This window comes from Tyto alba, unplaced genomic scaffold (genome assembly GCF_018691265.1).
Source record: "Tyto alba isolate M040663 unplaced genomic scaffold, T.alba_DEE_v4.0 Super-Scaffold_22, whole genome shotgun sequence".
Taxonomy (NCBI): domain Eukaryota; kingdom Metazoa; phylum Chordata; class Aves; order Strigiformes; family Tytonidae; genus Tyto; species Tyto alba.
This window is the reverse complement of record NW_024881296.1, coordinates 22,180,232-22,191,364: the sequence shown is the minus strand read 5'-3', so window position 1 is coordinate 22,191,364 and position 11,133 is coordinate 22,180,232.

The window sequence follows — 11,133 nt, the reverse complement described above, 5'->3', positions numbered from 1 at the left end:
ATGCTTAATCTCATTTTCTAATTCAGTTACATAAAAATTAAGTGAATTAGATTAAAAATGCCTGGAAATTTGTTTCTGGGATGACAGCTTTGACTAAAACCAGAGTTCCTGCAGTAGTCTAATTTCGGGAAATTTTCCCCTTGTTACTACGTAACTAGAGGTCGAAGTAGCAATTCTGCTCTGGAATGGCGAGATGAGCATCAGTAGCCCCCCTCAGAAATACCACAGCTAGGGCGTACAGGGATTGTGCTGTAGGCACGACCCGGGGAAGTTCAGCGGACTTCACCCAAGTGCTTAAAAGGAGAGTAGGAGAAACCCATCCCCTGGGCCAGCGCGGGGAGGGCGCGGGCACCCCGATCCTCAGCCCCCTCTCCTCAGCCCCCTCTCCTCAGACCCTCTCCTCAGCCCCCTCTCCTCAGCCCCCTCTCCTCAGCCCCTCTCCTCAGCCCCCTCTCCTCAGCCCCCTCTCCTCAGCCCCCTCTCCTCAGCCCCCTCTCCTCAGACCCTCTCCTCAGCCCCTTCTCCTCAGCCCCCTCTCCTCAGACCCCTCTCCTCAGACCCCTCTCCTCAGACCCCTCTCCTCAGACCCCTCTCCTCAGACCCCTCTCCTCAGACCCCTCTCCTCAGCCCCGGCTCCTCAGCCCCGTTCCCGCCGAGGGCGCCGCTGCGGAAAAAGCCCAAACGCTGCCGGTAGCAGGAGCCGGAGAAGGAAGGAAGGAAAAGTTTCCTTTCAGCAGCCTGGGCTAGCGCAGCCTGGAGGGGGGGGGGCTCGCAGGAGTCTTGCGGGCTGCGGTCCCTGGGCGGGAAGCGGGGAGCCGCCGACTAAATCTAAGGCGTATGTGAAAAACAAGTCTGTTGTCAGTTGGTGTGTATGTGCTACATGGGTGGCTCCACGGTGTGAGGAAATGCATATCGACTGCGCTGCCAAAAAAAAAAAAAAAAAAAAAAAAAAAAAAAAAAAAAAAAAAGAGAGAGAGAATCTCTCGTAAATCAGTACTTTTTTTACTATATCATACCATACCATACCATACCCATGCCATTCCATGCCATACCCATGCCACACCATACTCACTTATTTACCATACCTGGTCAATCTGATTTGCTGTAACTTTGTTTCCCTTTTCACAGGTAGTACACTAGCTTGGACAGGGGAGTAACGTTGTAGGTCTGGCTAAAATGGCCTCAGAACCTCTCTAGGGGTGGCAGTATTACTGAAAAACCCCTCCCTATAGCCCCTTAAAAGTTCTGAGCAATCTTTAGTGCATCTAGTCTTACAATACTATTTTCCCTATTGTATAGACAATAAACTGTATCATAGGGAGATCGAGTGGATTCCCCTTGTTTACCCAGGAAATCTCCAGTGGAGCTTTGAATTGACCCCGATGTCCCAAGCACTTTTCAGTTGCACTTGTGTCTGCATTTCCCTTCAGCACCCTGCTGCACGCCCAGTCTCTGCCTCTTGAATCAAGATAAACTGAAGAGGAGATGCCACCTCTCCCTTTCTCCTTAGTCCTTCCTCTCATTTCTCAAGAGGATTTTTCAATGAGGGAGTTTGTTTGGGGACAACTGAGAAAGGTTTGAGGTGGCAATCCAAAGTCTATCTTCTCCAACATTTTTTTTTCCCCTGAAGCTTACATACGGTATTATTTTCACAACATTTGGAGATGTTTTGATAAGAGCAAGTCGTTAAAAAGAAAACAATTTTTTATAAATAGACAGATGGAGAGAAACCTCTGTTCTGTAGGAATCTTAAGGGAGTCCTCTAAGATGTAGGTAGATGGACCCTTTCTGGATGGTAACTCCTGCTGTCCTCTACTGACAGAAACTCTACCCTTTCAGAAAAGTGTCACTTGGAACACTTGGAAAAAAATAGTGCTTGGGAGCTTCTCCAGGTTAATAATTAGACACAAGCAACCCCTGGGAGGTCAAGTATTTTGCTGTGGCTGTTGCAGGAATCCTGATGCATAGCAGCTCCACATTTACTGAACATTTTGTCTTTGATCCATATATGAGCAAATATCTTTCAGTTACTCTTCATTCTTGCTTTATTTTCTTTAATGTTCCAATTAACATCAACAAAAAAAAAGGGTTATAATCATAAAATGGCAATATTAGGGAATGATGGAAAACCAACTAGACAAGACTGAGCAAAGAGCTTGTCTGAAAGTTTACCTCATCATTTGTATACAAAGTTGTGTGATGTATATATAAATCAAGTATTACCTAAAATAGCTACATCATTTAGCGGAAAGAGATTTGGGAGGTTTTAGGTTTGTTAGATTTGATAACTATTTTTAGCATGTAAAACTGTGCTGACAATGATGAGCTAAAAAAACCCTTAAAGCCAAGTCCTTAGATGAGAGAAATCTGCTTAGTTCTATGGAGGACCTGCTTAGTACTTGCCAGATTTATCATGTAATTGTATTTTAAAAAGAGAAATTACATCAGCAATAGAAATGCAGTTTTACTTGGGGAAAAAAAAAAAAAAAAGGAAAAAAAAAGAAGAGTTGGTTTAGGACTTGCATATTATATCAGGAAAGGAAACTTCTACTGACTCATGAGCTCTGCCTCACGAATCATTGGGACTACAGAATCTCCCTTGTGCATTACAGCTCATGTTCCTGTAGATGAGTTCAGAAACTCTGCCTTTGATCCCATAGCTGTATCACATTGATCCATGAGTTTTTAGAGCTTATAGAGCAGATTGATGGAGCACTAGCACTCAGCAGCTCACAGAATAGCTTTTCCAACTTCCACGAAAGAGATGACAAAAGAAATGTCAAGAAACTGTATATGAACAGTAAAAAATACAAATGAAAAGCGATAAATTAACCTGCCCTTCTCTAATCCTTTAATGGCATGATTAGCATAATCTCCAATTTCTGCTCTCAGCACCCTGTTGCATTGCTGGGCCCCAGTCTCCCATAAATATATATTCCTCAATATCACCTGGTTGGAAAAAATGGATGGGGTCATTTACTGAAACTTGTCTCAGCTTCACTTTCTTTGCAGCTATCTCTGAATGCTTCTCAGGAGAAATGAGAAAACCATCAGTTCATTCTTTTAGGTAAGTTTTATTTCAAAAGCACAGTCCCTGTTCCGTCATACCTTTAGCCTGAGTCAGTTATGCAGACTCAGAAATGTGATGATAAACAGAATAAAACACAGACAAATATTTCGCAATTGAAAACTCATGACACCTCCTGCAGCAGAAACATTCAGCAGAAGAGTGCTTGTCTCCTCAGTTCCCAGGCTGTGGGTGAGTCACGCAGATGGAACAGTGGAGCCTTCATTTCCTCTTGCATCCTTCTTGAGCCCTGCTTTCAGGTCACAGCTGTGGATCCTCAGAGCAGAGTCATTAACTGGAGTAAATTCCTGCAACAAATAAATTATATTAACAAACATGCCTACTATGTACAACACCTGTACAAGTCCCTCCTGTTCCAGGTGGTACCTTTGCATTATGACTGTGTGCGATAACAATTTTCAAAATCAGTTTTCAAAATCTTTGGAAAATTTGAATTATGCCCTTGACTCCCAACCACTCTTCCACTTCTTGCGTTAGTATGTCTTGATATGTCATTCACACAGACATGCTTTCTTAAACCTTCCCAGTGCATACCATGACAAACAAAAGGCATGCAGGAGAGCTACTGACTCCACTGGTATTCCCAAGGGTCTATTCCCCTTGTCTGTGGAAATATATGGAAAATATTACCTTGCCTATGGAAAATATGTCTATGTAAAACTCCTATTGCTTGTAGTTTAGTTCTCTGTTTTCGTAGCCCCTGCTCCCTCACCTCAAAGTGCAACCTCATCTTCTCTCAAAGACTCTAAAGCAGTTAGGGATAGACATTTTGTTCTCCAGGTGTTCATGCTGTTTGGTATGTGTTTGAACTACTGCTTTGTGTCCATCTTGTTCATGGTATACAGCTGTCCTAGACATGTGAGTCCCAATTTCTTCTCATTCTTTATCATGGACATGATGTTTTTGCCATCATCTGAATAACAGATACATGTATTCTGCACTCATTCCTCAGGAAGATCCATGACTATGCAAACTTTAACAGAAGATTTAATATTTCTGCTTTTCTTTCAAAGTAATTTCCTTTTAATGTTTCACCTAGCTTGTTTAAATAATTTCATTCATATTAGAACCCATAAAATCACATGGTAATACAAAGTTTGTCAGGAGGCAGAGTAGTTTCTGGTTTGGTCATGTTGGGTATTCTTTGTTTTTAGCAAGCTATCTGAAATATGACCTATAACCACCAGCACTGTTGTCATCTTCAACCTTCAGCAAAAAGGATTAGATGATACTTTCATCACCAGAAATGTGTTCCTCCTCCTGCAGCTGTCCCAGTCCATTCCTCTTCTCTGTAAAACTAAACCTCTGTATATGTCAAGAACGTATGTCTTTAAAATGCCACAGCATTCAGACTCAACTTCCTACCCATTTCATCCAACTCTTTGCTTCACAGAGTTTTGAGTTTTTCTACATAAATCGACTTGTCTATACAAAACCGGATTTTCTACAGTGAACCTTTGAAAAATCACTTAATTTTTCATTATATTCCAACATACGTAAATTTCTCTAAGCTGATATCTAATTAACCAAACAGATATTAAGAACAATCTTTCAAACTTGCTTCCCTACATTTCCCCCATGCTTTTGGGCCTGTCACCTGTGCTATATGATACCTTACGGATGTCCTTTTGTGTCTACCTGTACAACAGGAATACAAAATGGAAATAACCTCCAGAATCCCATCAGATTACCTGCTCAGAGTTAAATCCATATGACAGCACCACAGTAGAGCTCAAAAGTTAGAAGGAAAGCCTGAGAGCAAACATGCCTGGGACACTTTGTCTTACCCTGATTCACTGTTGATGCTCAGCTTACAGAGTTTGTCTGCAAGTTGATCGGAAGCTTGGGGAATCCAAGAAACTAATGGAACTAATGGCTAGGAGCACATCTCTGGACACAGCTGACCTGTTAGAAGTTCTTTTACCTTCCTACCTACTTACTATACTGACTCAAAAAAAAAAAAAAAAAAAGAAGAAATATCAGAGAATTTTGTCCATTCATACATTTGCAACTGTATGACTTAAATTTTTCATGGGGTGAAAGATCTGTGCTGAAAGCACTGGGATGATTCTCCAATTCTGCACAGATCCTTTTCCCTGTGTATAGTACAGGATCCTGTTTCTAGACTGTGTGGCCAATTTCTTTTTGTGTTGCCCAGTGAGCATTGCTACTATTGCATTGTCTGGAAGCTTGTGAGAGCAGACATATCATCCCAAGATATAGAAAAACCCACGTCAGTCAGGCTGGAAGGCACATCTTAAGATGCTAATTATGCCAGGATAACTTTATCCCTCAAACTGACCTAATCATCACAAGTTCTTTATTTACAAATCTGAAAAAAGCAACCATCTAAAAGCTACAGCAGAAACAAGCTAAAAATGCTTCAGTCTCAAGCAATTACCACTATTGTCTTCATGGAAAAAGAGCTGAGAAAGGTTTTCTAAAACTGTCCATGTGTATAAAGGGCATAGTGTAACGTGCTGTCTCTTAGCATTACTCTAAGCCTAATGTATGTTATTATGACTGTGAAAATCTATATCCACATTTAGTTTCCATGAAGAAGCCATATAGAAGGAAGTATCAACCTGTTAGTTTACCATCCTTAATAAATTACATAATTTGGATTTAACTGTTTTTGATATTAATTATGGAAGAATTTTTGTAGTGTTCACAGACAAGAGAGATAGAGTTCTAACCTATTTTATTGTTTAGTTCACCTCCACAGGTCACCAGAACAAACAATGCACTCCTGCCTCTTGTTTAATTGGCTCTTGGCCAATACATCAATGGCTCGTTATTCTTTTTGTCCCACATGAAGTGTTAAGAACGTTCCAGTGAATGTAACACTGCAAACAATATATTCCCCTTTATTAAGTACACATAAATAGATCCAATACTAGTAGGATTCTAAGGGATTTGGGGAGGCAAAGATCATCACAAAGATGAAAGAGATTAACAGGCACAGCAACATCTTTGATAGCCATCATATGCCTGTCATCATGTATGTGTATAATTACATTCTGCAAGTTGTTTGGGTTTTTTAATTTGACAGATGTATGGAAGTGCTTTCTGCAGAAGCAAGTGAAACATTCAGCACTGGTTCTAAAACAACTAATGCAGCATTTTCCCTTCTACTTAATGTTAATACTAAAATGTTGCTAATTGTTGAACCTAAGCCGTGGACCTTAGCACCTTGAAATTTGCTAAACTATTTGTTCAAATTGTAACAAAGCATGAATTTATAAATTATTGATCTAGATTTGAATCTTGCTTCTGGTGACTCCATGTCAATCATACAGTTACATCGATAGCTGCACAGTAAAAATAACTGCATAACTCTTTTCCAGCATGTAACTAGAGGATTTTTTTATTATTATTTCATGGTAGTAGATAATTATTTTGTACAAACTTTAAGTACAGTTCTGTCTCTCCAAGTCACAGATAATTTTTTGTCTTACCTGAGACATTTTCTGATTTAATAGAAGAATATCCTATAGATGTAGAATCACACAATGTCACAATAAACAATTATGTCACACAACACTGGGTGTGGAAAAGGCAGAAAAGTTCTGTTGCAGGTATTCTTTCTTGCTTTTGTTTTGAGAGTTGCTCGCTGTTTGTTTTTAGTGGCATCAGCTCAGGTGGGAGAATTTCCATTTGGAGTTTTCCAGAAAGTTCATATCCGAAGAGGGCTTCTTTATTTATTGACATTATTCAGTGGGTGTTGTCGTTTTGAACACTGAATTCAAAGGCTTACAGAACAGTTGGTTCAAGGAGGTTTACCCTTGTCTCAGATTTTGGAACGAATGTGTTGAACAGCATAGCTACGCCTTTTGAGAGATTGGGTAGCATAAATGGAAGCTGAATCCATAGCCTTCTCTCGGCCTCTATTCCCTTACACACAGTGCTCTGTCCAGTTTTATGGCTCAGAAAGCTCATCCTCGCACAACCTGTGGCTCAGGTGTCTGTGACTGAGCATGGTCAAGGGTCAGCCTCTCCCAAGCAGCAACAAGGGCTTCATCTCCCAACTTGACCGACAACTGTCCGGCTAGGAAAAACTTACTGGTTGTCAGTTTGGAAGCTGAAGAGCTCGTTAATGTTCAGTGCAGTCATATTTTACTCCTAGCTACTTACTATGTACAGTACCCAGAAAATAACTGTGTATACTCAAGTTTGCATACAAGTCTGCTTGCAGAGTTTGTGCACACAGTAGAAGATACCCAAATGAAAGTGTTCTAAAAGTTAAAAGGTTAAAAAGTCACTCAGCAATGCATGTCGCGTACCGATTTAAGAATACAAAAATAAGCCATAAACAGAAGACACTAAAAAAAATTCCAGACTTCTTTCTGCCTTGTCCTCCAGTCAGCTCCAGACGAAGCTGAACCCAAAGCGAGATCTCTCAGGATCTCTCAGAAGATGATGTCTTTTGTCAATTCCTCATGCTGTCTAGAGGCAGTAGAGATTAGAGACAATCTTTTTATAAGTCTATAAGAGATTGTCCTGCTGGGGACAGTTTGTCTTCAGACAGTCTCGATTGCTTTAATCATTACAAGATTGCTGTAATGTTGGCCTCAAGAGCCAGAGGAGAGATTGGCTATCTGATTCTAGACCTGTTCTTGCTCAGTTTTGCTTTCCAAACCCACCTCTAAAATGTCCCCCTCAAATGGTGCCTGGAACTGGTCTTTAGCAGAGTAACACTCATGAAAAAATTCTGTTTAGTCTTTCTTGCTGTCATCCTGTTTCATAGGCACATCATCCAGAGAGAAGAGATGATGCAAAAAACACATCTGTTGAACAACAGAAGTGCTGAGACTCAAACAAAACTGTGATTCAGTTCTAACTCTGCTCTCACATTAAATAATTGAAAGGAATGACCAAGCACTGATTCACCATGATCTACATTGTAAGCTCCTCCTGTGTCTGCATAAGGACATAAGGATCACCCTTACATCCTCACAGAACATTTTACATGCTCAAAGAGAGACTGGACAGGTGAGATGAGCAGAGTAGGCATCTGTTTTCACAGAGAGGAAATTTTCAACAAACAGAAATCACTTGGCAGGTACACATTTTGTTATTAAATTAGATTTAAACTAGTTCTTAAACTAGAATGATGTGCTTTATGGAATTATATTCTGATTCAGCAGAGTTATTAAATCTGTGAGTAATCTCCTTGCAGTCAACAATAGAGCAATATAGATTAAACCATCAGTGGTCAGCCAGAGCATTTGGAGGGTTAAGGGTTAAGTGTGAACAATCTGTTTTGCTGGATTGGGCTTGTATAGTGAGGCCCTCAGTTTTATATCTAGCACACCTCATTTACAAATCTACCCCTAAAGAACAGCAATATATAATACAGTATATTTCTTACTTTATTTTGATTCACTGTTCTGTTGTATTGATAAATGAACAGTTAGCCTTGAAAGTTTTTGATCATTAATGACTCAAATTTTGAGTACAATGTCAAGATCAACAGGATTGTCTGAAACATTCTTGGTCTGTTTTTAAATCTTTGTAATGCCCAACACTGGAAGCAGGTAGCAATTCAATGTCTTACAGGTGCATTGAAAGACGCAGGAACACCTATTTATACCTCTGTGAACCGAGTAAATGCATTTAAATGTACGTACGTAATGTTACCTAGCCTTCAGTACCAATAAAATGTCTGTGAGAAGGCATGCAGCTGCATATGCTTTGTTATGGATTAAGGGTGACTGAATAAGGAGAGGCCCTTTCAGGAGCACTGTCAGAACATTAAACACAGTCACACTTTGCAAAGTCATGGTAAAACTGTCATTCTACAAATTATTTTAATTAGTTGAAGTCTCTCTTAACCTATACCAAGCTTTCCCAGTCACTGTTTCTCTCCTCTATATTTTTGGTTTTACTAGGGATATCTCTGGCCTAGAGCAGGTTCTCTGGGTTGGTGGAAGAGATGAAAATCTGCAAATGCTTAACTTTGGTGTCTCAGAGGGCGTTTAATTTTTTTTGAGCTAATACATTTCAAACATGGTTACATGATGTGGGAACACATTTAATGTTCAATTTCCTTTTCAGAAGTTACAAAATGCCTAGGAGCATTTAGACGCTTTGAAAGATTATATTTAGTGTATATGCAAGCACCCAAAAATATGTGTGCAGAAATTTTTACAGGAGTCAGTTTTACATTACCCAAAATGTTAAAAAATATCTGCATCATGGATTAGTGCACTGTAGAGTTATAAGGCAATTCAGAGATTTATTAAATGGCATTTGTGATTTAGTACTGACAAAAAGATGCCTGTATATTTCCATGACATCTGCCCAAGGGAGTACAGAAAAAAAAAAGAAAAAAAAAAATCAGTGCTTTGATGCTGGCAAACTAGTGCTGGAGAGCTTATCACACGCAACCCAATCAATTCCTCAAAGTGATTTTCTGGATCACAAAGTCATCCTCTTTGTTACTTGGCAGAACAACAAAAGAATGGGATAGAGTGAAGACCTGTGTATTTTTTTCACCATACTTATCCACAGAGAGAGATGGAACTTACCATGGTACTAAATAGAGAATCACTAAATGAGAAAAAAGATTCTACCATCCCTCTAGAAATGGGTTAAAGGGAATTCTTCTCTCCTACAAAAATAACTTTACAAGATCACCAGGATAGATCCACAGCACAGGAACAGAGCAGGGGCAGAGAATGGGTCTCCTCCTTACCTCTCCAGTCTGCTTCAACTCAAGCCCTATACTGGTCAGTCTAGAGGCTGAAGATTCATCCCATTTCAATGCACAGATAATCATCAACAGCTTCTCCATACATGTCCAAAGAAATGAAAATTACTTCCAGCTGTGATTTGTGCTCTTGTCAAGTTGGAACAAGTCAGCAACGTCACCTTTCCTGTGTAGTCATCAATGTGCTGCCATAAAATAAAGTGGATCGATATGGATACAGATCTGCCCTGAACTAGATAGGAATAATTTTGCATTCCAGTGCCTTTCCATACTGTCCCTAGTTATAGGCACATCAGACAGTTATGTCCTAAATCAGCAAATCCAATTTCCTGCTCAGTCCCATCACTGTGCGCAATCCCTTTCATGATTAAGCTACTTTTGTTTAGAAGAACTCCTTGCTCTAAAATAGTGCAACTGCTCCTTCACAGTGCCCAGCACACAATCACTTGATTCTGCTGCTAAATAGATGAAAACATGTCTCTGATGCAGAATGTCACCAGGAAAGCAGACAGCAAACATGTTTACTGAAATTGCTCCACGATCCAGTCCGTGCCCATCAGACACGGCCATCCTCATGCAGTAACGTCATCAGAAATTTGATGGGAAGCCAAAAGCTCCTGTAGAAGTTAAAAGAAGAAATGAGACACACAAGCCAGATTTCTCTCTCAAGCTGCTTCCTCAGTCTGAAAACTGTTTGAGGGAATAACGAACAGAATAACATTCAGACCCCATCTAGCACAGCAAGGCCAGAGATCCTCAGTGGTCACTGGTGCTGCTGCTACAATGTGAGGCAGAAAATCAAGCTAGAAACATCTCCTCTTTGTTGCCCTGTGTGCTTAAAAAAAGCTGTTGGGAGCAGTAGTTCACCTGTTGAGTGCTGCAGTAGCTTTCTCAAAACTCTCTAGTCCAGCTGGATTAAAAATACCAAGACAACCATGATCACTATTAATATTCTGCTGAAAAAGAGATTAGTGTCCTGGCATCCTTATCAGCATTCAAAAAGTTAAATAAATAATTCCTCACAAAGTCATACATGAACTCCAAACACTCAACCCGTTTGAAAACTCTCTCTTATTAAGAGACCCAAATGAAGGTATAGGTATTTTAGCTGAGTTTTAAAACTAGAATTCTGTTCTCTGCTTTGTGACGTTATATCAGTGCTGTTTTCTTTAATCTGCTCTGGACTTGGCAGAGGTAAATTTCCAATTAGCATTTTCTTTCTTTTTTTTTTTTTTTTTTTTTTTTTTTCCAGAAGCTGTACAGCATCATAGACATCACCTAATTTTATCAAGTACCTATAGGTCAGGGATCTGGCATGTGTCATTTCACCTCT